The sequence below is a fragment of the Hypanus sabinus genome, chromosome 7 (genome assembly GCF_030144855.1).
Source record: "Hypanus sabinus isolate sHypSab1 chromosome 7, sHypSab1.hap1, whole genome shotgun sequence".
In the NCBI taxonomy this organism is placed as follows: Eukaryota; Metazoa; Chordata; class Chondrichthyes; order Myliobatiformes; family Dasyatidae; genus Hypanus; species Hypanus sabinus.
In genome coordinates, this window is record NC_082712.1 from 47749990 (window position 1) to 47775274 (window position 25285).

Genomic DNA, 25285 nt, shown 5'->3' on the forward strand with positions numbered 1-25285 from the left:
CAGAAGAACTGTGTGAGGAAAGGAATTAGAATGGTGTAGAGTTATGACTCAAAATTTTGACAATTCACTTCCTCCCACAGATGCTGCATGAGTTCTTCCAGAAGATTATTTGCTGTGCTGAAAGACACAAGTCCAGAATGTGATAGAAAACTGCCTCAAGCCTGGATATATACAGCTCTAATGAAAATAAGTAAAGTGAACTGTTCAAAACATAATTTGCTTTAGAAAATAAAAAACAATGCAGAAATGCAGGAGTTAATATTGTGATATTGCATGTTGAACTTCAAAGTTCATACAAGATCGGCAGTCTTTGACAAAATTGATTTACTCCATTTGTTCTGCACAGTCGATTCAAATAACTATCACTGCACAGAACTACATCAACACCCACTGTGGGAATGATGGTGCAGACAATGTAAATTTCTCGATAAACTTTAGATTTACCTAACTTAGTGTCCTTGTCTAAAATATGAATTCACTAAGTCTACCAATTTAGTGGAGATGGAGGTTCTTTGGCCACAGAAGAGATGCCAGGATAGCACACACAAAATTTTGAAGTAATGCAGCAGGCTAGGCAGCTTCTATGAAAAATAGTAAACAATGTTCAGCCCGAACATTGACTGTGTGTATGTTTGCGTGTATTGCTTTGGATTTCCAGCATCTGCAGATTTTCTCATGCTTGTGATGACAGAATCTGTGTTGCCTCCCAGGTGCCAGAGCCAGGCTTTAAATAGCTATAGAAAATTCTTGAGGGAGACCACGAACAGCTAGAGGTCATACATGTAGGTATAAGTGACATATGTAGAACAAGAGATGATGTCCTGCAGATGAGTGTAAGCACAAAGAAACAGGACCTCAAAGGCAAGATCTCCAGTTACTCCCAGTGCTATTTGGTAATGAGGGTAGAAACAGAATGACAGGCCAGATGAATTTCTTGCTGAGAACTGGCACATGGGGCACGAATTCAGGTTCATGGACCATTGAAATTTCTTTGAGGTTGGAGGTGACATGTAAAAAAAGGGATGGGTATGAGACCAAGTATCAGAATAGCAATGGATGCAATAAAGACAGAGAAAGGAATACTCAGTTAATCACTTTTATTGCAATGCTTTAAGTTAACAAATAAGGCAGACAAACTCAGAGATGGAATGGCTCTGATGGGGATGTTATACCCATTACAGAAACATAACTGAGAGAAGAGCAGGGTTGGCCTCTCAGTATTCCAGGACACAGATGTTACAGGTATGACAGAGGCACAAGTAAGCGAGGAGGGATATAGCCTTTTTGATAAGGGATGGCGTAACAGTTGTGCTTAGAGATGACAGTTTTGGGGAGTCATCCACTGAGACCTTAAGGATAGAACTTAGAAACAACAAGGGTAAGGTCATTCTAGTATGGTTGTATTATAGATCCTCCACTAGCCAAAGGGAATTTAAGATGTAGGGGTGTAGAGAAATTGCCCATCGTTGTAAGAATGGTAGGGTTGTATTAATGGGAAATTTTAACTTCCTTTGTGTTAAGGACATGAACAGGGTGGAATTTCCTGAGTTAATACATAGAGGTCCCTACTTAAGAAAGTGCAATACTGGACCTCCAATGTGAGAATGAAGCATTTTGGCTCTTGTGACCATAATTTCATTAGTTTTAAAATAGCGATAGAAAAGGATTGAACAGGTCCACAGGTGACTACCCTCAACTGGAGCAGCATTCATTTTGGTGGGGGGGGGGGGCAGGAGGTGTAGACAGGAGCTAACCGAGATTGATTGTGCAGAAAGGATGTACGGGGATGTTGCCAGGACTAGAGGGCCTGGGTTACAGGGAGAGGTTAGCCATTCTAGGTCTTTATTCCTTGGAGCACAGGAGAATCAGGGGTGACCTTATAAAAATGTTTAAAATTATGACAGGCATGGATAAGATGGATGGTAACAATCTTTTCCACAGGATGGGAGAATATGGGGCATAGACTTAGGGTGAAAGGTGAAACAATTTAAAGGGAGCTGAGGGGCAACACTTTCATAAAGGGGGTTGTGAGACTATGGAATGAGCTGCCAGAGGAAGAAGTTGAGGCAGATACAATGGTATCAGAGTAGGAGGGATATGGGCCAAATGTAGGAAATTGGGACTAGCTGAATGGGCACCATAGTTGGTAAGGATTGGGTCAAAGGGCCTGTATCCATGTTATATTCTTTATGACTCCATGACTCTATAACTAGATTGATTCTGATTCCACATATACAGTATTTCACAAACATGGAAATACACTATTATTTTGAGGAACAGAGTTCAGTGAGGATCACAGCCTTGGTACACCCATTAATACAGCATAGGTCACTATACAACAATTGTTTATTACTCTTTTTAGAATCATTAGCATAACTTCGTTTAGCAGGTTGCATTATGGAATCTCGGCTGGTCTGAAAGACAGATTCATAACCAGCTTTTGGTTTTGGCTTGTTTTGGTTGTATGGATTGTAAATTGGTTGCTGTGCATTATGCATCTTGAGTAGCTGATTCCTGTCCCTGTCAAAAATGCTTTTAATCTTCTTCATGTACTTATCCTTGATGTACTCCAATTTGGTCAGGTTCTGGAGGGGATCTTCGACTCCAACTGTGAATAAAAGAAGATTGTTGAGGCTGATTTTATTTTTATTTATGTTTGTCCCATTTGCAGATTGTTAATCTAGAACAAAACAAATGGGATGTATTAGCAATCAAACAATGACAGCGATAGCGAGGATGGGCAGTTGCAGTGGTTAATCAGGTAAGACAGTTGGACATTCAAATTTAAATAGAAAATAATAGCAACAAATCATCAGCCAATGGATCAAGCAAGCAGGAGTATGGAGTTCAGAGGAAAAACAAATCAGCTATGATTGAATGACAGAATGGATCTAATGGACCAAATGCAGCCATTATTGAATGATGGAACACACTTGATGGGCCACCATCAGTTACCAGCTAACATACATTAATAGCTTCATAAATTCTTAGTATATTTCATGTTAAAGTTTACAATCCTTATAAAGTTCAGAACCATCCACATTAAAATGACTGGGGGAAAATACTTTCAGTCTGAACTGTGTAATAATCGAGGAGATTACTTTCCCCTTGTCAAGAGGATTAGGAGAAGATGTGGAGATAATTCCCAGGTGCCATCCTGTGAGACATCTGGGACTTATTTACATAGAAAATAGAAAATCTCCAGAACATTACAGGCCATTCGGCCCACAATGTTGTACCAACCATGTAACCTACTCTAGAAACTGCCTAGAATTTCCCTAGCATATAGCCCTCTATTTTTTTCTAAGCTCCATGTACCTATCTAAGAGGCTCTTAAAAGACCTTATTGTATCCGCTTCCACCACTGCTGCTGGCAGTGCATTCCTCACACCCACCACTCTCTGTGTGAAAAACTTACCCCTGACATTCACAAGCACCTTAAAACTATGCCCCCTCATGTTAGCCTTTTCAACCCTGGGAAAAAGCATCTGCCTATCCACATGTTCAATGCCTCTCATCATCATATACACCTCTATCAGGTAATGTCTCATCCTCTGTCACTCCAAGGAGAAAAGGCTAAGTTCACTCAACCTATTATCATAAGACATACTCTCCAACCCAGGCAACATCCTTGTAAATCTCCTCTGCCCTCTCTCTATAGTATCCTCATCCTTCCTGTAGTGAGGTGACAAGAACTGAACACAGTACTCCAAGTGGGGTCTAACCAAGGTCTTTTATAGCTGTAAAATTACCTCACAGTTCTTGAACTCAATCTCATGGTTGATGAACACACCATATGCCTTCTTAACAACACTGTCAACCTGTGCAGCAGCTTTGAATGTCCTATAGACACAGACTCCAAGATCTCTCAGATCCTCCACACTATGCTGACTATCCCTAATCAGATTATGACTATCCCTGATTAGATTTTGCCTTATCAGAAGATGTGGAGATAGTACCCAAGTGCAATCTGGTGAGATCATAACTGATCTCCGACTTAACATTAAACATTAATTTACCTTGTACTCTTTTTATCTTTAGTTAAAGAAAGATATTGGTTGGCATGGGCCAGTTGGGCTGAAGAGTCTAAGCTGTATGATTTTAAAATATCTATCTATCACATTTTCTCACAAAGGTATTTCACTAGGCAATAAGTACTAAAGCCTGAAGTCACACACTAGAAGATTCAAAAACTGATACTTCCCTTCAAAATTACAGTTCTTCAACCAACCAGCAAAATTCTAATCACTACAGTTTAGTTACACTATGACCATTTTGACCACTTTACACCAAAATACTGTTTGTATTTTTCCTAATTGTATTTTATTGTAAAAAAAATGTATGTAGTTCATGTTTTTCTTGTTAACACTGCTTATCTGATACTATATGCCTCGGATACTGCTGGAGTAAGTTTTTCATTGCACCTGTGCATATGACAATAAACACATTTTTTAATTTAACCTGGGCCTCTACTAATTTCTTACTTCCATGCAATTGTTGGGGTTATCAGAGAGGGACCTGGATAACAGACTTGGAAAACAAACCTGGAAAACCAACACCAAGGCTGTTTACAAGGGGATGAGCAGATTCTGTTTTATAAGGAAGCTGAGATCCTTCAATATGTGCAGCAGGATGTTGGAGATCTTTTACCAGTCTGTTGTAGTGAGTACAGTCTTCTTTATGGCTTTATGTTTGGGGAGCAGAATTGGAGCTGATGATGCAAAAAGACTAAATAAACTCATCAAAAAGGCTGGATTTGTCCTTGGCTACAACTGGACTCTTTTGAGTTGGTGATGGAGAGTTGGTCACTAAACAAACTGTTATTCATTATGGACAATCTGGCAGATCATCTCCATGATTTACTGAATAAACAGCTGAGCACCCTTTCAAACGGGCTCATTCAGGTCTGCTGTCACAAGGATGGTTACAGGAAATCTTTCCTACCGAATGCATTAAGCGTATAGAACAGTTGATCTCTGTGCAACAGGTGAATTCACGTCATAGTACAGTAGTCTTTGTTTTATTATTTCATAACATTATCAATGCACATTGGTGAATTAACATTGTATATATTACTATTCTGTACTTTATTATACTATTCCTTATATTTATTGCTAACTGTGTTTTTAAATGTTGCTGCTGAAACAAAATAATTTCCCACTCGGGATCAATGAAATACTTATTGTTATTATTATTTTTTATTTTTAACAGCTCTTCTGCCTGCATTTGAGACCTTGGTAATATCATTGTCTGGATTCATTGTTCCTTATTTTACCGCAATCAGAGTCTTTGCTTTTACTGTCCAGAATAGTTTATCATATGATTAATCTAAGTTAGGAATTCACACTTTTGAAGAAGTCATTTAAATTTCCTTGCGAATGTTTTCTTAGTATTCTCAGAAAACTTTCTGGGCCATTAACCAAGATATCAAGATCATTCAGAGTATCTTCATGACAGAAGACTCTGTGATCTACAAGTTGTTCCCAGGGATGCACAGAGAAACAAGCCTTAACAAATCTCTACAGCTGCACAGTGGAGACTATTTTGACTGGCTGTCTCATGGCCTATGGAAACACCAATGCCCAGGAATAGAAAACATTACAAAAAGTGATGGACACATCCTGGTCCATCTCCGGCAAAGCTCTCCCAACCATTCAATGCATTTACATGGAGGACTGGCACAAGAAGGCAGAATTCATCATTGAAGACTTCCACTATCCAGGCCATGCCCTCTTCTCACTACTACAATCAGGCAGGAGATAAAGAAGCACTAGATGCCATACCATTAAGTTTAGGAACAATTCTTACCATGCAACTATCAGGCTCCCAAAATGATTTGGATAACTTCATTCAACACTACTCTGAGTTGATTCTATAACCTACACACTCACTTTCAATGACTCATTACAACTCATGTTCTCAGTATAATTTTTTATTTGCATAGTTTGTCTTCTTTTACACATTAGTGTTTGTCACTCTTTGTCTGTTTAGGTAGTCTTTTAGTAAATTCTGTGGTTTAACTTTTGGTCCTGTAAGAGCCTGCAAGAAAATAAATCCCAAGATACAGTAGTATATGGTAACATATGCATATATTGATTATAAATTTACTTTGACCTTTAAGAGACAGACATCACTTGCTGGGTTGGATGATTTCTTCACTGTCACTTGTGAAGCTAGAAGACTTACGGCTACACTGCTTTTGGGACATTGACCTCGTGAAAAGGTGGAGCTTAGAAGGACAAGGGTGCCCAATGGCGACTCCTTTGCTTGCATTTTTGGAAACAGCTCTATTTCTATCTTTAATATCTCTATTTTTCTCTTTCAGGGTACTTCTAAAGACCTTGACCTGGAGTTACAAGCTGACTTCCATTCTTTGCCCTCTCCGGGTCTCACGACTGGCCGCTATTCGACATATCAAGGAAGCAGCCTAGAAGACTAGTGTGCCTTCAGGGTTCTGGGACTGTGAGGCTCTGGAGATGGGCGGACTCAAGGTCAGTGCCACCACAGGAAACTGGTGAGTCATGGGAGTACACGGAAGACTGAAAGCAGCTATCTAGCCACTGGCTGTGTGCCCAGGGATCCAAATTCTTAGAGCACAGGGCTCGGAAAAAGTGATGCAACTGACTTATAACATTGTAAATCAGCAAGTTGTTTGTTATGTCTCCCCTCTTTGCTGTGAAACCAGGACACCTCTGCCCTCTTTCTATAGTTTCCACATCCTTCCTGTAGTGAGGTTACCAGAACTGAGCACAGTACTCCCAGTAGGGTCTGACCAGGTCCTATAAAGCTGTAACATTATCTCTCGGCTCTTAAACTCAATCCCACAGTTGATGAAGGCCAATGCACTGTATGGCTTCTTAACCACACAGTCAACCTGCACAGCAGTTTTGAGTGTCCTATGGACTCGGACCCCAAGATCCCTCTGATCCTCCACACTGCCAAGAGTCTTACATTAATACTACATTCTGCCATTATACTTGACCTACCAAACTGAACCACCTCACATTTACCTGGGTTGAACTCTATTTGCAACTTCTCAGCCCACTTTTACAACCTATTGATGTCTCACTGAAACCTCTGACAGCCCTCCACACTATCCACAACACCTCCAACCTTTGTGTCATCAGCAAACTTACTAACCCATCCCTCCAATTCCTCATCCATGTCATTTATAAAAATCGCGAAGAGAAGAGGTCCCAGAACAGATCCCTGAGGCACTTCACTGGTCACCAACCTCCATGCCGAATATGACCCGTCTACAACCACTCTGGGCAAGCCAGTTCTGGATCCACAAAGCAATGTCCCCTTGGATCCCATGGCTCATTACTTTCTCAATAAGCCTTGCATGGGGTAGCTTATCAAATACCTTGCTGAAATCCATATACACTACATCTACTGCTCTTCCTTCATCAATGTGTTTAGTCACATCCTCAAAAAATTCAATCAGACTCGTCAGGCACAACCTGCCTTTCACAAAGCTATGCTGACTATTCTTAATCATATTATGCCTCTCCAAATGTTCATAACTCCTGCCTCTCAGGATCTTCTCCATCAACTGAAGTAAGACTCACTGGTTTATAATTCCTGGGCTATTTCTACTCCCTTTCTTGAATAAGGGAACTACACCTGCAAACCTCCAATCCTCCAGAACCCCTCCCGTCCCCATTGATAATGCAAAGATCATTGCCAGAGGATCAGCAAATTCCTCCATTGCCTCCTACAATAGCCTGGGGTATATCTTGTCTGGTCCCTGTGACTTATCCAAATTGATGCTTTCCAAAAGATTGAGCACATCTTCTTTCTTAATGTCCATATGCTCAAGCTTTTCCATCCACTGCAAGTCGTCCCTACAATCTCCAAGATACTTTTCCATAGTGAATACTGAAGCAAAGTATTCATTAAGTACCTCCACTATCTCCTCCGGTTCCATACACACTTTTCCACTGTCACACTTGATTGGTCCTATTCTCTCAAATCTTATCCTCTTGCTCTTCACGTACTTGTAGAATGCCTTGAGGTTTTCCTTAATCCTGCTCGTCCAGGCCTTCTCCTGGCCCCTTCTGGCTCTCCTAATTTCATTCTTAAACTCCTTCCTGTTAGCCTTATAATTTTCTCCATCTCTATCATTACCTAGTTTTTTGAATCTCTCGTAAGCTTTATTTTTCTTCTTGACTAGATTTACAAAAGCCTTTGTACACCACGGTTCCTGTACCCTACCATCCAATCCTTGCCTCATTGGAATGTACCTATGGAAAACGTCACGTAAATATCCCCTGAACATTTGTCACATTTCTACAGTACATTTCCTTGAGAACATCTGTTCCCAATTTATACTTCCAAGTTCCTGCCTGATAGCTTCATATTTCCCCTTACTCCAATTAAACGCTTTCCTAACTTGTCTGTTCCTATCCCTCTCCAATGCTATGGTAAAGAAGATGGAATTGTGGTCACTATCTCCAAACTGCTCTCCCACTGAGAGATCTGACACTTGACCAGGTTCACTTTCCAATACCAGATCAAGTACAGCTTCTCCTCTTGTAGGTTTATCTACATATTGTGTCAGGAAACCTTCCTGAACACACCTAACAAACTCCACCCCATCTAAACCCCTTGATCTAGGAAGATGCCAATCAATATTTGGGAAATTAAGATCTCCCACCATGACAACCCTGTTATTATTACTCCTTTCCAGAATCTGTCTCCCTCCCTGTCTTCGCTGTCCCTGTTGCTATTGGGAGGTCTATAAAAAACACCCAGTAGAGTTATTGACCCCTTCCTGTTCCTAACTTCCACCCACAGAGACTCAGTAGACAATCCCTGCATGAATTACTCCTTTTCTGCAGCCGTGACACTACCTCTGATCAGCAGTCCCACATCCCCACCTCTTTTGCCTCCCTCCCTATCCTTTCTGAAACATCTAAAGCCTGGCACTCAAAGTAACCATTCCTGCCCTTGAGCCATCCAAGTCTCTGTAATGGCCACAACATCATAGCTCTACGTACGGACTCACACTCTAAGCTCATCCGCTTTGTTCGTGATACTTCTTGCATTAAACTAGACACATCTCAAACCATCAGTCTGAGCGTATCCCTTCGCTATCACCTGCCTATTCTCCCTCTCACACTGCCTACAAGCTTTCTCAATTTGTGAGCCAATTGTCCCTTCCTCCGTCTCTTCAGTACGGTTCCCGTAGCCCAGCAATTCTATTTTAAATTCTTTTTATTTTGTAATTTATTTTTTTTAATTGAAGTTCATCATCAAACAAACATTTCCATAAGATGTATTTCAGACATTGTACATATATATTATATAATCATATATATCACAAATCTCCACATAGTATTTATCTGAGGTATACACTCATAGAAAAGAATGGAGAGAAAAAAAACAAGCAAAAGGGAAAAAAAAACTATGTACAAGTAGGGAGTGATCTTTTTTATGACATATTCATTGATTTGTGAGAATAAAATCAGGCCTATAAGGAATTATGTAATTAAACCATTTTCCCAGTATGAATCAAATTGTTCCAGCTTATGGTTAACAGATGCTGTTATCTTCTCCATTTTGTAAATGTCCATTGTAATTTCCATCCATGCATTTAAAGTTGGGTTCTCCTGTGATAACAATTTCCTAGTAAGAGTCTTTTTACCAGCCACCAACAGTACATTCATTAAATATTTATCTCTTTTCAACCATTCTTGAGGTATATATCCAAAATATATGGTCTTACTCTCTAAAGGTATTTCACATTTAAAGATGTCTTGTAGGGCATTGTGTATCCCCCTCCAATAGTCTTTGATAACAGGGCAGTCCCAAAAACTATGATAATAATTTGTATTTTGATTTCCACAATTTCTCCAGCAAATAGGGAGGTTACTATCATAATGGGATTTCTGAGATGGTATAATAAAATATCTTATCAAGTATTTCCATCCAAACTCCCTCCATTTCTATGAACTGGTACAGTTCCATTGATATCTCCATATTGTTGTCCATTCCTCCTCAGATATAATTATCCCTCCTTCCTTCTCCCATTTTGTTTTAATGTATGAAGTTGAATGTGTTTTAAGATTTGACAATCCCTTATACATGCTTGAAATGATTCTACTACCATTATCTGAATCATATGCTTTTCTAAATAGCTCTATCAAGCATGTACTTGCCTTGGTTACATTCTTAAGCATCTTATTAACACATGGTCGCATCTGTAAATACCAACAAAAATCTTGTTTTTCTAATAAGTGTTTCTCTTTAAGCATTTCAAAGCTGAACAGAGTTCCTTCTTTCATTATGTTCCAAAGAACTGTTATTCCTTTAGCTGTCCAGTCCTTAAATCTAGCATCAGTTTATTTGGTGTAAAATCCAAGTCATATGCACACCATTTAAGAATGGCAATATCTCCCTCTAGATTATATTTTATAGTAGTTTTCCATATTTTAAGAGTCAATTTTGCCCATGGGTTATCAATAGTATTTATGTACCTTTGCAGGTTGTTATCAGCCAAAATTGCTTGTATGGGGATGGGAAGTACCCGCTCCTCAATGTTTTTCCATTGAGTGTCATATGATGGGTTGCACCAACATATCACAGCTCTCAACTGTGCTGCAAAATAATAATCTCTAAGAGGAGGTAGGCCTCATCCCCCCTTTTCCTTTGCTAATTGCAAAGTTTTGAGATGAACTCTAGGCCTTTTACCCTGCCAAATATACCTTGATAACATCTTGTTCCATTCATTGAATTGATTTTGATTAATCTCTATTGGTAGGGTCTGAAAGAGATATAACAGTCTGGGCAGTATATTCATTTTAATAGCCTCAATCCTTGAACTGAGACTGAAAAAAGGAATCAGGTTCCATCTTGCTGTATCTTCCTTAATTTTTTTATATAAAAGCTGATAATTACATTCTGATAATTTTGCCAGATCTTTTGGCATAATGATGCCCAAATATTTGAAAGACTCTGTTTGCCATGCCCAGAGATATCTGCTTTCAATTTCTCTTGGTGGGCTATAGTTAAATGAAAGTAATTGGTTTTTATCTGTGTTGATCTTGTACTCTGATAATTGACCATATTGTTCAAAGGATTGCATCAATTTAGGTAAAGAGTATGTTGGTTGCCTTAAATAAATCAAAATATCATTCGCGTAACAAGCCAATTTATGTCTCTGTCCCTTTAATAGTAATTCCCCTGATATCTTCATTTTGTCTGATGTATTGAGTTAATGGTTCCAGATATAATGCGAAGAGTGGCGGTGACCATGAACAACTCTGTCTCGTGCCCCTTTCTAGGGTAAGACTATTTGATAAATATCCATTGATTTTAATATTAGCAGTAGGGTTGTCATATAGTGTCTGTATAGTTTCAATAATTGTGTCTTGGAAACCAAATCTATTTAAAACTCTGTAAAGAAAATTCCAATTAACCGAATCAAGTGTCTTTTCAGTGTCCACGCTTATCACTATTGCTTCGATTTTATTTTTTTGTATATGAACCATAATGTGAAGTGTCCTTCGTATATTGTCTTGTGTTTGGCGTTGTTGTATAAAACTTGTCTGATCGTTATGTATCAGTATGGGTAGAAACTCTTCTAATCATTTGGCCATGATGGAGGTAAATAATCTATAATCTACTTTAAGAAGGGATATTGGTCTAAATGAACCGCATTCCATTTTATCCTTGCCTTCTTTCTGTATGGCTGAGATTATCGCCTCCTTCCAACTGGGTGGCATTTATGCCTTTTTCAGAGCCCAGTTCAGTGTGGGGAGTAAAACAGGAATTAACTCATTTCTAAATTCTGTGTACTGCTCTGCCGTATACCCATCTGATCCTGGTGATTTGCTTAATTTAAGCCTACTAATTGCAGTTTTTAATTCAACTTCAGTTATATCAGCAGTCATCCTTCTATTTTGTTCTTCGCTTAAAGTGGGTAACTCTAGAGAATTCAAGAAGGTGTCAATTTGGGTTATGCTTTCCCCTGGAACTTTGGAATATAGAGTTTTGTAAAACACTTCAAAAGCTTCTTGAATTTCACTAAGCTTACTTTTTATCATTTTCGTTCTTTGGTCCCTAATTGTATGAATTGTATTTTCTACTACCTTTTTTTTCAGTTTCCACGCCAGTATTTTCATAGATTTTGATCCATTTTCATAATGTCTCTGTTTCAGAAACATGAAATTTTTCCTGATTTCTTGCGTAGCCAAACTATTAATTTCATTCCTAATTTTTTAAATTTCCCCTAATGTATACTGTGCCAAATTTAATTTGTGTTTTTTCTCTAGTTTCTTCAGCCTATTTTGTAATTCCTCTAATGTCTTATTCCTTTTTTTCCTTATATGAAAATATCACTATAATTTTCCCTCTTAAGACAGCCTTCAGAGTATCCCATAAAATAGGAGATGAAACCTCTCTATTATCATTAAATTTTAAGTAGAGACCAATTTCTTTTTTAATTTGTTCCTTAAAGTACAGATCATTGAGTAGGCTTGAATTTAGCTTCCAAATAGTATTCTTTGGTTGTAGATCAAAATCAACAGATAAATATATAGGTGCATGGTCACTTACATCTATTGTCCCAATTCCACAGGTGTTTATTTTGTCTTTGACTTTTCCAAATGTTATGAAATAGTCAATTCTTGTAGATACAGAATGTGGAGCAGAATAATGAGTGTAATCCCTTCTGTCAGGGAAAAGGTCCCTCCATATATCAATTAAACCAACATCCTCAAAAAGTGTATTAACTTTATTATGTAAGGATTTTGTTTCATAGGTTTTTCTATTGGAAGAGTCTAAGTTAGGTTGTAATTGTAAATTTAAGTCTCCCCCACATATCAGGAGAGCTTCTGTTTCTGCTACCATAATATCAGTAATTTTCTGAAAGAAACCAATATCACTTCTCGGGGGTGCATATATATTCAATAGAGTAACTGAATTTCCATCTATATTCCCTCTTACCAGAATATATCTGCCCTCTTTAACTCCCATTTTGAATACTTTTTCAAAATTTAGCTTATTTGAGATAAAAATAGCAACTCCTCTCCTATGTCCTGATTCATATGAGGAGAAAAACAAATTAGTGAAGCCCATTTTCTTTAGTTTTCTATGCTCATTATCACTTAAATGAGTTTCCTGTAAATATACTACATGGGATTGTTCTTTTTTCATTTTGGATAAAATTCTACTATGTTTGATTGGATTTAATAGCCCATTGACATTAAAAGAAATAAATTTTACTTTGTCCTTAGCCATCTGTATTTTTCTGTCAATGTATCATTGAAATTAGCAGAATAAAACTTAATTGATCTACTTCCTGAACAAATAAGAACCAAGAAATGCAAATAATAACAAAAAAGGCAACAAAGGTGTGATTCCAAAGCTGAGGTCTCTGGTAGATGATGTTGAGTTGAGCTAGAGGAAATGTCTAGCTGTGGGGGATAACCCCTCCTACTTGTGAGATGAGGGCCCCCATTGCAGTATTCATAAAAGTCAGTGAACAAATCCATTACACAGAAAAGATTTCCCTGTGTACTCTTCCTATATATACACACACACCCACACACATACACACACACACACACATATATATATACATATATATTACATACATACACATATATGCACACATATATATTCTCATTTTGGTGGGGAAAAAGGAGTAAGTGAGCGAATAAAGAATAACAACTAAGTAATATAAAATCCACATTATAATAAGTATTTCTCGAGAAAGGTATATCACTGTCTACTTTTGCTTCCATTTAGCTTCGCAACATTTTTAAAGTTAGCCAAACCTTATGGCTCTACTGGAGGGGGGTGAGGGCTGTCTTTGGGAAACTCCCAGTCTCTTCCTGATATACTTCTCTTGGCCTCCTCCCGTCTCCTGCCTTCTCGATTCTCGCACTATTTCCCAAGCGGAGCGGGATAATTCCTCTGCCAGGCTTGCCCTCGGTTTCATCACGCTGATGGGCAACCCTCTGGCCTTCATGTCTGTAGTCGCCTCTTCCACTGTCTGATACAGTTGGATCCCATCTTGATAAAACACTCGAAGTTTAGCAGGGTACGGAGTTTGAAGTCTAATCCTTTCTTGTTTTAGTATTCGGTCTACTTCAGAGTATTCTTTACGTTTCTGCAGGACCATGGGGGGTAATCTTGGTCAAAATATATTAATTTTTCATCTAAAAACACCCACTTCTTACCTCAGGCCCTTCGTAGAATTTCCATCTTGGTACTGTATCGAAGGAATTTTATTATTATTAAGCGTGGCTTATCTACTCTATCTCAGGTAGGCTTCGGGACGAGCGCACGATGCGCTCTCTCAATTTCCAGCTCCATAGTCGAGGGAAGCTCCAGCGTGTCCTGCAGCAACTTTCCGACAAACTCCGTCGTAGACAAGCCCTCCACTCCTTCTGGAATGTTGTATATTCTGATATTTTTCCACCGTGATCTTCCCTCCAGGTCAAGCAGTTTACCTTCTTGTTGATTTAATATTTTTATCTTCTTACTTAGTAGCCGTTCCATGTTTTCAACGTGATCTTCCACCTTCTCAATTCGAGTCTCTGCCACTGCTATTTTTTGATTGACGTTGGCGAGCTCTGACTTAATATCATGTAGCTGCTGCTTTATATCTTTCTGGAACTCCCTTATCTCTTTCAGAATTGCGATCATATTTGCAGCTTCACCTGAACGAGATCCAGCGTCCGCCTCACTAGCACGCGGTCAGGTAGGAGAACTATCAGACCTATCTACCACTGCAGACCTATCGACAGCAGGCTCCACAGTGTCGCTTTTTTTTATTTCCATTCTTTTTCCCCATTCTTGCCCCTCTTATCTGTTCAAATACTTTCGAAAAATACTATACTTGATGGGTTAACGGGGCATAATACACGTTTTTCCGGAGGAGCTAGTGACTTAAGCTGCCATTCTCGACGATGACATCACCGGAACCTTAAATTCTCCCTAATATCCTAAACAAACCTCCCCACCAGCATATTGGTCCTCCTATGATTCAACGCCTGCTCCAAAAGAGATCCCAATGATCTAGAAATCTGAATTCCTGCCCTCTGCTCCAACTCCTCAGCCATGCATTTATCCTCCACCTCACTCTATTCCTATACTCACTGTCACGTAGCACAGGCAGTAATCCCAAGATTACTACCTTTGAGGTCCTGCTTGTCAGCTTCTTTTCTAACTCCCTGTCGTCTGTTATCAGGACCTCCTCCCTTTTCCTACCTAAATAAAATAGAAATCACTACATTACAATCAAAAGGGAGTTCAGCAGAAGGACAAGTCTAGAAGCATCACTAAGGACACTGACCTCACTGAAAAAGTAAGCTGACGTTTCAGTGAAGAAGATCACTGACCCTTCATTTAGAAGGGCTGCTGATTCATTCTTCACAGAGGAAAATTAATCCAACAAGTTGTTTTATATTATCAGTACCATACACAAAATGGCCTTTTTTCAACCAAATCATATTTATTTTCTGCAAACTTTGTTCACAATAGGAATCTTTGTGCTTTGCAGCTGTAATCTATGTCACATGCTTTCGAACATTAGAGTTCCACCCTCCCAATGTAATAATAAAGCATCCCAAATATGCAATCCAACATGAAGACATGTAGCGATCTGTTCTGTTTTTTTGATTTAGAAGTGAATGGCAGAAAAACTGAAACTTTGTTGTTTTAATGAAATAAATCCCAACACAGTCTGATGTAATATATAGCTCAGTGTGACAAGAATGGAAGAAAAGGCTCATTATGTTTCCATTCATCCAATTTGCACTCCAAAGTTCCTGGAACCCTCAGAGCCTCCACATCAAATACAAAAAAAAAGCATGTTTTCATGGGACCCGTGCAGTTTTTCAGTAAATGTGAGCATTTCTTTCATAATCTATTATTCAGTAAAATCACTTCACAACTAGTGCTTAGTGGTATCTACACCAATGACTATTTCATGTAAATGGAACAGATCTCTGTACTCACCATGTAAATGGTTAACGTCAGTTTTCAATTTTTGGCAGAGGACAGTGAGTTTTATTGCATAGTCTGGTTCACAAAGCTTTATCACTTCATCCTCGGGCATTTGAGAGTGCAGGAAAGGGGACATCAGCAGCCCAACTACCAGGATGGAGATGAGATGCCTCATTTCAGCTCAAAGAAGTCAGCTTCATCCACTCCGAATGGTGACAAAAGGCCAACTGTCCCATTCTGCCTGATGCAGTCCAGTCCAGCTGGCCGAAGTTCCTGTTCCTGCTTGGCTCCTGTTCTTGAATTATTTGAATTATCGTCTTCTGTCACCTCTCTCCTAATTACCTGTATATCATTTTTATCGCAGTCTTGCCCAGTCACTGTCACTTGTCAGTCTTTCATTAACGTTTTTCCCTTTCCAGAATGACTTTTGAAGTTTGTCCAATGTCCTAAATCCAAGATACTAAGAAAAATGTAAAACAAAATTACTATTGCAATGTAGACAGATGCTTTAATTTCATCAGATTTAATATTTTTGATTAAATGTTGGAATTAGGTACTAAGATTTTGATTTCTGGGGCACTGTGATTAATCAAACATTCTGAAATTAAATGGGTCATAGAGTTGGACTATGTCCACTACAATATGCAAATCAATTGCCTATCTATATTAATTCACTTGCTTGCATTAATTCCATATGCCTCTATGCCTTATTCATCTAATTACCCATTAAAAGGCCTCTTAAAGTTCAACTTATTTTAATCAATGGGCAGAATTTTGTAGGATGTCACTACTATTGGAAGAGCAACTAACGGTGAAAGTGGAAAGTAGAAAAGTTTACAAAAGGTGGTGGATAGAGCCCAGCCCATCACAGACAAAGCCCTCCCCATCATTGAAAGTATTTACAAGGAGCACTGCCAGAAGAAAGCAGCGTCCAGGACCCCCATCATCCAGGCTATGCTCCTTTTTTGCTACTACTATTGGGTAGGGGGCAAAGGAGTCTTAGGTCCCACACCACTCAGTTCAAGAACAGCTATTACCCTACAATCATCAGACTCCTGGACCAGCCTGGATAACTTCACTTACCCCAATACTGAACTAACTCCACAACTTGCTCATTTTCAAGGACTCTACAACTTGTGTTCTTAGTACTACTTTTTTAAATTATTATTTGCACAATTTGTTCTCTTTTGCACATTAGATGTTTGTCAGTGTGTGTAGTGTAGGCCTCCGTTAGTCTTGATAGACCATGGATTTGTACCTTGGAAAGTTTCCAGGGCGCAAGCCTGGGCAGGGCTTTTTGATGGAAGACTGGCAGTTACCCAAGCTGCAAGTCTACCCTCTTCACACCACCGATGTTGTCCAAGGGAAGGGCATTAGGACCCATACAGCTTAGCACTGGTGTCGTCGCAGAGCAATGTGTGGTTAAGTGCCTTCCTCAAGGACACACACGCAGTCTCAGCCAAGGCTCGAACTAGCGACCTTCAGATAACTAGACGAACACCTTAACCACTTGGCCATGAACCAACACATTTGTCAGTATTTGTTATACGTATATAGTTTCTCATAGATTCTATTGTATTTCTTTATCTTCCTGCAAATGCCTGCAAGAAATTGAATCTCAAGAATAATAAATTTACTTTGAACTTTGCTAAGGATTTATGTTAATCACATGTGGGATTACCTTCTTATGAATGAGCAGTACACCTAGTACAGCCTCTGTCTCACAGCTTCAGAAACCTAGGCCTTAGATCCTGAACTTCGGTTGTGTCTGAGTGTTGTCTGCACACTTGCCCTATGGATTTCCACCAGGTGTTCTTGTTTCTTTCTGCAGCTAAAGATGCTTGGTAGCAGGCAAGTTGGCCAGTGTCAAATAATACCCCAGTGTGTAGGTGAGTGGTAGAATCTGGTGAGAGTTGATGGGAATGTGGGGAGAGCAAGTATACGGAAAATGAGTAAGGAAATAGGACTGTTCTGTGAGCTGGCATGCTGCGAAACTTGAGGGTTAAATAGCCTTTTTCTATGTCATATCTGGGAATTACAGCGCATTCCATGAATTTTTTCTTGGTTGGCCAATTAACCCACCATTCTGCATGCCTTTGGATGTTGGGGTGGGTGGGGGTGGGGAGTCAGAGCACTTGGTCAGACTCTGCACAAATAACACCAGAGGACAGGATTGAACCTGGGTAACTGGAGCTGAAAGGCAACAGCTCTTCCAGCTGTATGACTATTACCTCCTGCAGCTTGTGACAGACAATATTGTTGAGAAGTGGGGAACTCTGTTGGAAAAGCATGTTGGACATTTATTATTTTTTATCACATGTGAATAAGATATAAACAATTGAATAAGTAAGTCGGAATGGCAGAAGTGTTGTGAATATTCAAAAGTTGTTTTGCATTGTAGTGGTAGGAATTCTGACTGCATCTGCAAGTGTTAACTTCATCCATGTTTGGAAAGTTTGGGATCAGAATTACACACATGCCTCACTCTGCTGTGGCATAGATGAAACCAAACTGTATGGGTGCACCATCAACACATTGACCAGACAACTCATGGAAGGGGCAATCTCCACAATGCCAGTAAAACTACTGTTACAAATGTGCCACAACTCTGAGGGGCCGAAGGGTACAAAGTGGCCCCCTCCTTCTTGAGAATCGCAAGATCACTATTAATTCGGGTCTGAGACCCAGGAAATGAGAGAGAACCTTCAAGGTTTTGGAATGTGTCCTGGCCTCAGCAAGACAAAGCCACCGATAACGGCCATTGTCTCTTGGAGACGGAATTGTGTATTGAGTACTGTACTATTCATTGATGCCCTCAGGGGATGACCAGAGTGGGCTGGTTGAGGGATTGCATCATCCCAACCTGAGTGACATCTGAGACCCTGTGTGTAAGGATAAAAGAGGGTCTGGGGAACAACCCCTTGAGACGCACCAGGAGAAACGCTGGAAACCCAGTGACAGTGTTTGATAGCCAAAGCCGGTGGGGCCTGTGTGTGTCCTCCTTTGCCAGGGTAGCGGGTTTACCACGGAAGAATGGCTTTAGCCAGAGGAGAGGCCACAAGTGACCGGCCACACCAACAGAACTCTCGAAGGATCGAAATCATAAAAAGGAAAAGCTGGCAAGTTTCTAAGAATCTCTCTCTTGACTCCAACCAAAGGCTGCAGCCTAAATGAACTGAGTGACTTTTATATTTCCATCGGACAATACATTATCCCCTAGACAATGATAGATCTATTTCTTATTGATTATTATTATACCCGCACTTTTAGATTTAGTATTCACGACATATATTATCTGTATGTTTGCATTGATATTATTTTTGTGTATTTTTACTAATAAATACTGTTAAAAATAATACCATCAGACTTCAACGGACCTCTCTATCTTTGCTGGTAAGTGACTCAGTTACAGGGTTCATAACACTACCTAAAGAAAGCTTGTAAACCTGAATTTGGTACAATGGATTTTCAAAGGTTGCCAAATAGAATCTAACAGTTTTTAAACTTTAATTTGTCAGTATACTCTCATTCTGTCAGATACAACAATTCAGCCTGTTCAACATCCTACAGATGTTGCCCAGCAATTTGTAGTCGAGTTCAAAAGAGCATTTGACCTTCCAGGACAGGGTCCTGGCTACTGATGCAAGGCAGAGGGTCAATGCGAGACTATGCAGTTGAGATGGGATGGAACAAAAGATCTTTCATCACCACTTTCTATGTGGGATGAACACAGATGCCCAGCCCGAGATCACAGTGACAGATTAGCCTGGATTATCTGGCCATTCGAATAGACAACGGGGCTGCTGACTGCCACAGAAAGAGAATGCCCCAGACTCCTCAGATCACCAGGTCTCTTCACCCCCTCTCTCATCACCTAGTACACTGTCCGTGGAGATGGGTGGCCTGCATGTATCTCAAGAGGAACAAGATTGGCCCAGAACAGGTTGGTGCCTCTACCGTGGCTCTCCAGGACACTTTCAGGCATCATGTCCAAAGTGCCCAGAAAAATGAGGAGACCCATCAGTAAGAAAGGGAATTCTGACAGGTCGATTCTCCCTATAAGCATCTTCTCCTAATCGAGTAATGCTTCTAGCTTCCCTGTTATGGTGTCCCCAGACCTACAAAGTCTGGCACTTATTGACTTAGCGGGAGTCAGGAACCTCATAGATATCTCTCAGCCTCAAAGATGAGAGTTCTCTCTCAACAGATGAGAAAGAATATTGATATCAAGACTTTGGATGGTTGGCCTCTGGATACCAGCAAGATCGACCTTCCCCAGTACCCCTCCAACTTGTGCTAAAGGGGAAGTAGAGGGTACAGCTCTCCTTCCATCTTGTTGACTCACCTGAACTGCCGCTGGTGCTCAGCCTTCCCTGGCTCTCTCAACACAACCCACTCACTGATTGGTCCCTAAATATACTTCAGGAATGGGGACCAGCATGCCTACCTACCTTTTTGTATCTAACTCATGCCCCTGTCAACGTATCTCCTCTGAGCCAACTGCTAGTGTAATCCAGTCTGGTGTTGCAGCTGAATATGCTGAACTTCAAGAAGAAGTGCTGTCTCTCTGCCTCCACAGCAGACACACAACTACACTATTGACCCCTTACCCGGTTCTAGTCCTCCTCAGGGCCAGCTCTTTTCCAAGGAAGAATACACCAAGGAAGCATTGGGGTTTATCCGTCCTCCCAGGGTGGATTTCTTTCTTGTGAACATGAAGAATTGCACACTTCATCCCTGCATTCATTATCAATTAAATTCAATTAAAGATCAATTGTCATTGAACCACACATGAATACAGCCAAACAAGACAGCATTACTCTGGACGAAGGTGAAAAGCACAGCACCAACAGTCACACACAGCACAAGCACACATAGCACAGAAAGATAAAAAACACATATAAGATATTGGTAAAATATAGCCAAGCATAAAAATATAGACCATAAACCCGAGTCCATGAATGCCACAGAAATCACAATACAGCTTGTCCTCGGCCAGGCAACCACTGGGGCAGGACCACCTTCAGCCTGGATGCCACGCCATACCACGCCCAGTCTCCAGCACTGTCTCGCTGTTTTTCAACATGCTCTCCAGAACCTGAAATCAGTTTGTTCTTGTGCATTTGGACTTTCTTATCTGTTTCTACTCTCACCAGGAACAAGTCGAGAATGCTCAGACTGCTCCTCGAGAAGAACCTTTATCCAAGCCAGAGAAATACATGTTCCACATCAGACAGGTGTCGTTCTTGAGCTACATCCTCACCCCTTGCAGTAGTCAAATTGAGCCATGTAATATTCATGTAGTCACAGATCCAAACCATCTACAGTCAAACAGGTGAGATGCTTCATGGGTTTGCAGACTTTTATCACTGCTTCATCAGAAACTTCAGTTCCATCATGGCTCCCATAAATACACTCATCAAGAACAACTCTGCAGGATTCCAATGGACCAATGAAGTAGACTAAGCATTGTCAGAGTTAAAGTGACACATCTCCATTGCCCTGTGCTGCAATACCCAGACCCATCCGTCTATTCATCATTGAGGTTGATGCATCTGATGTTGCCATTGGAGCTGTATTCTTCAGTAGATAATGGGCTTTTCTTTCCCATTGCTTGACTCCTGCAGTGTAACTATGAGTTGACAACTGAGAACTTCTGGCTGTTAAGGAGACCCTGGATGCAGCACTTGCAGAGCACCCCGTTCTGGAATGGACAGTTCACAAAAACCTCTCCTACATTTGTGATGCCAGGAGACTCAACTCCCCTCAAGCCCATTTGGCTCTCTTCTTCACCTAGTTTAATTTCAACCTCACCTACTGACCTGGCAGCAAGAATACCAAGGCTGATGCTCTCTCTCTCACCTGTTTGATATCTCTGACAACAACAATCCACAGCTAATCATTCCCTGCGCATGAATTCCTGCTCCACTGATTTGGAGAATAGAAACAGAGGTGAAGGCTGCCCATCAATTGGATCCAGGCCCAGGTGGGGGACCTTCCAACCAGCTGGTTGTCCCTGCCACTGTGCACCCCAGAATGTTAGAGTGGGGTCATTCTTTCTGTCTGGTCGGCCACCTGAGGATTCAACAGACTATGGAATTTATAAAGAGATGTTTTTGGTGACTGTCTATGTCCCAAGATGTCCATGATTTCACGTCCACCCAAGCCACTTGTGCCAAGAACAAGACATCACATCGGTGCCCTGCTTGTCTGCTCTCGCCACTGCCCCTGGTTCCACTTCTCGGTGAATTCCATCACTGGTCCGCCTCAGACAGATGGGAACACTACTATTCTGGTAGTTGAGGACTGGCTCACTAAAGCAGCCCATTTTATTGCTCTCCCCAAGTTCCCGTCAGTTCGTGAGTCTGCCACCCTCATGGTTCAACACATATTCAGGCTGCACGACTTCCCTCGGGACATGGTGTGTTATTGAGGACCACAGTTCATGACCCACTTTTGGAATTCTTTCTGTTCTCTGTTGGGAGCCACAGGCAGCCTCTCATCAGCTTTCTACTCCCAATCTAACAGCCAACTGAGAGCAAAATAGGGGTTGGAGACAGCCCTGCACTGCCTTGTCTCTTGCTTCCCCACAACCTGGATCCCCCAGCTGGTTAGGTCTGAGAATGCTCACAATGACTTCTCGTTGTCCTCTGTTCGCATGTCCCCCGTAGAATGCCAAACAGAATTCCAGCCACCAGCCCTCCCTGACCAAGAGATTGACGAGGGAGTCCCTGCTGCTGAACAGTTGGTCCAACGCTATAAATGCATGTGAAGATGGGCCAGGGTTCCTCTAATATGCACCCAGAAAAAAACATGCCCGGCAGGCTGATTGGCTTCACCGATAGGTGAGGCCTCTTAAGCCAGGAGTAGAAGTCTGGCTGGCATCTCAAGATTTCTGTTGACAGAAACTGTCCCCAGGCTCTATGGGACCATTCATAGTGGAGGCTATCAACAAGTCCCACTACAGGCTGCACCTACTGTTACACAGTGTTCCATGTTTCCAAACTAAAGCCAGTGACTTCTTCCCCTAACACCCGCCCACTCTAATCACCCACCCCTCCTCCTCTCTGCTGGGTGATGGGTTCCTGGTCTATTATATTCAGCACATCCTGGCATCCCAGCGGGTGCAAGGGAGTGTCCTGTACCTCACTGATTGGGAGGGATATCATCCAAAGGAACATTCTTGGTTTCCACTCCAAACATTTGTCATTTCAAGCAGGCACAGGCCTCTCGCGCCTCAGAAACTGCCCCTTAGGGAGGAGTGCCTGTTCCAACTGCAGACACTGCGGTCTGGGCACTCTCGCAGGCAGGCAGCAGAAAGAAGATGGCAATCACGCAAGTGAGATTACACACATTCCAGCCAATTAGGGTTTCTTTGTAATTGTACTTAACTCTCTTCCTTTTGCTTCAGTCTCGTCAAGTCTTGATCAAAGCACAGCAACAATAATCCCTGCTTACCTTAGCCCACGTTCCAGGAAAGGTCAGTGATTTAGATAGACACTGTTACAGGAAAGGTATTAATTTAGTTCTAGGTTACTGCTTTCGAGCCACAGTGGCGGTATTAGGTTTTAGTTAGACTGCGAGTTCTTTGTTTGTGGCCCTGATGGCTGACCATGTATTATTGTCCTATGTGCTGATTAAAACTCAGTGACCTGTTCATTCTGTGTCTGCTTCTCTGCCTCTTGTCAGAACCTTGTCAAATCAAACCTTGTCAGTGATTGATCAGAGGATAGATCTGACTGATGCAGTAAAAAGATTAGCTATGGCAGTTGCCAGTGATTAGTGGGATGTCAATATATATCGGAGGGTAAAATGTGATTGGCTATAGCTCAGTGGCAGCAATTGTCAGTGATGGTGAGGTAGGATCTATTGTCTCTTTTCTTGCTGCCTGCATCAGCACTCAAACTAGTCAGAACTAACAACAGAAATCCTCTATTACAGGAATCCACTCTCAAACTAAATTGCAGCTTCTGCTACAGAAATGTGTCAGGGTCACAGTATTTGACAAAACTCAGTAGTAAAGATCTACTGAGATTTATAGGCATGACACTGCTTCCCATTTAGAAAAGTAATAAACCTGTCCAACCAATTAACTATTTAAACACACAAAATTATATATTTTCTTGCCTCCAGAGATCTTTGTGCACAGTTTTAATTTGATCACTTATAAATTCAGTCAGCTTCAAACTAATCATCAAAGTCCTCATCATTCTGAACTTCACTTTGGTTCCTATGTCAGGCATAAGTGATTACAGAAAATTACCTTTCCCTTTGGGTCTCTTGCACAGTTGCTCTAATTGTTGTATTAGCATAATTATCTCTGTTGTTATGAGTGTACCCATGTTGTAAATAATTCAGCGTGTTCCTGCAAACCTAACTACTACATTAACCTGTCTTGCTCGACTCTCCCAACATAGCCAGATTGTATCAGTTTGAAATAAAACAGAGGGACGGCACTTCTTTAACACCTGGCTGCTAGTTAAAGACAACAGTGAATTGGCCAGCAACTTCTGTGTTTTCAACTCTAATGACAACAGCAACGTTGTCTCCTCTCTCTACTCGTGTACCAGAATGCTCCTCTATTTCCTGTGATCAACGGTACCCCTGTGATGGTGGTTGCCTTAGAGACAACTCCATGTTGCCCATTCAAAGGACAATGGGTGAAATTATCCGTACTGATTGAACTTTCTGAGATTTTTCACTACCCTATTTCCAGCTGTCTACACCATGCACTCAGCAGCCAGTTCTCAGGTCTTCACACACTGAGTGGGAAGGGGGTAATCAGTAAGCAGTGTCAATTGATAGCAGGTACACATCCTAAATGGAGGAGGACCAAGGATTTTTTTTAATATAAAATCTCTCCTTGTTGGTCAGAGATTGAACTGGCAAATCAGTCCTGCCATTGAGGGCTCAGAAAGACAGGAGAGTCCGAACTAACCTAAGGACAGCTTCAGATGTGGACAGTGAACATCAGTTTTGTACTTTACCAATATTGCAGGAGGTGCCAACCCAGCCTGCAGAGGGTATGCACTTCCTGTCCGCCCTGCAACAAAACTTCAAGACACTTAGGACATAGAACATAGAAATCTACAACACATTACAGGTCCTTCAGCCCGCAATGTTGTGCTGACTATGTAACCTACTCTAGAAACTGCCTACAATTTCCCTACCACATAGCCCTCTATTTTTCTCAGCTCCATGTACCTATCTAAGAGTCTCTTAAAAGACACTCTTGTATCTGAAACACTTGTTCCTAAACTGGGCTCTCTATTATCACAGATCCCCATCAGTAGTATCTACAAGAAGTATTGTCTCAAGAAAGCAT

At 40.9% G+C, this 25285-nt stretch overlaps 1 long non-coding RNA gene across 1 annotated transcript; it reads right to left on the bottom strand.

The window, feature by feature from the left end:
* Nucleotides 1-1082: 1082 nt before the first annotated feature.
* LOC132396323 (uncharacterized) lies at nt 1083-23554 on the bottom strand. The gene is made up of 3 exons (XR_009512952.1): nt 23419-23554; nt 15973-16420; nt 1083-2608 (listed from the first exon to the last, which is right to left on the bottom strand). It is a non-coding gene; the product is annotated as an uncharacterized LOC132396323 (long non-coding RNA).
* Nucleotides 23555-25285: the final 1731 nt, after the last annotated feature.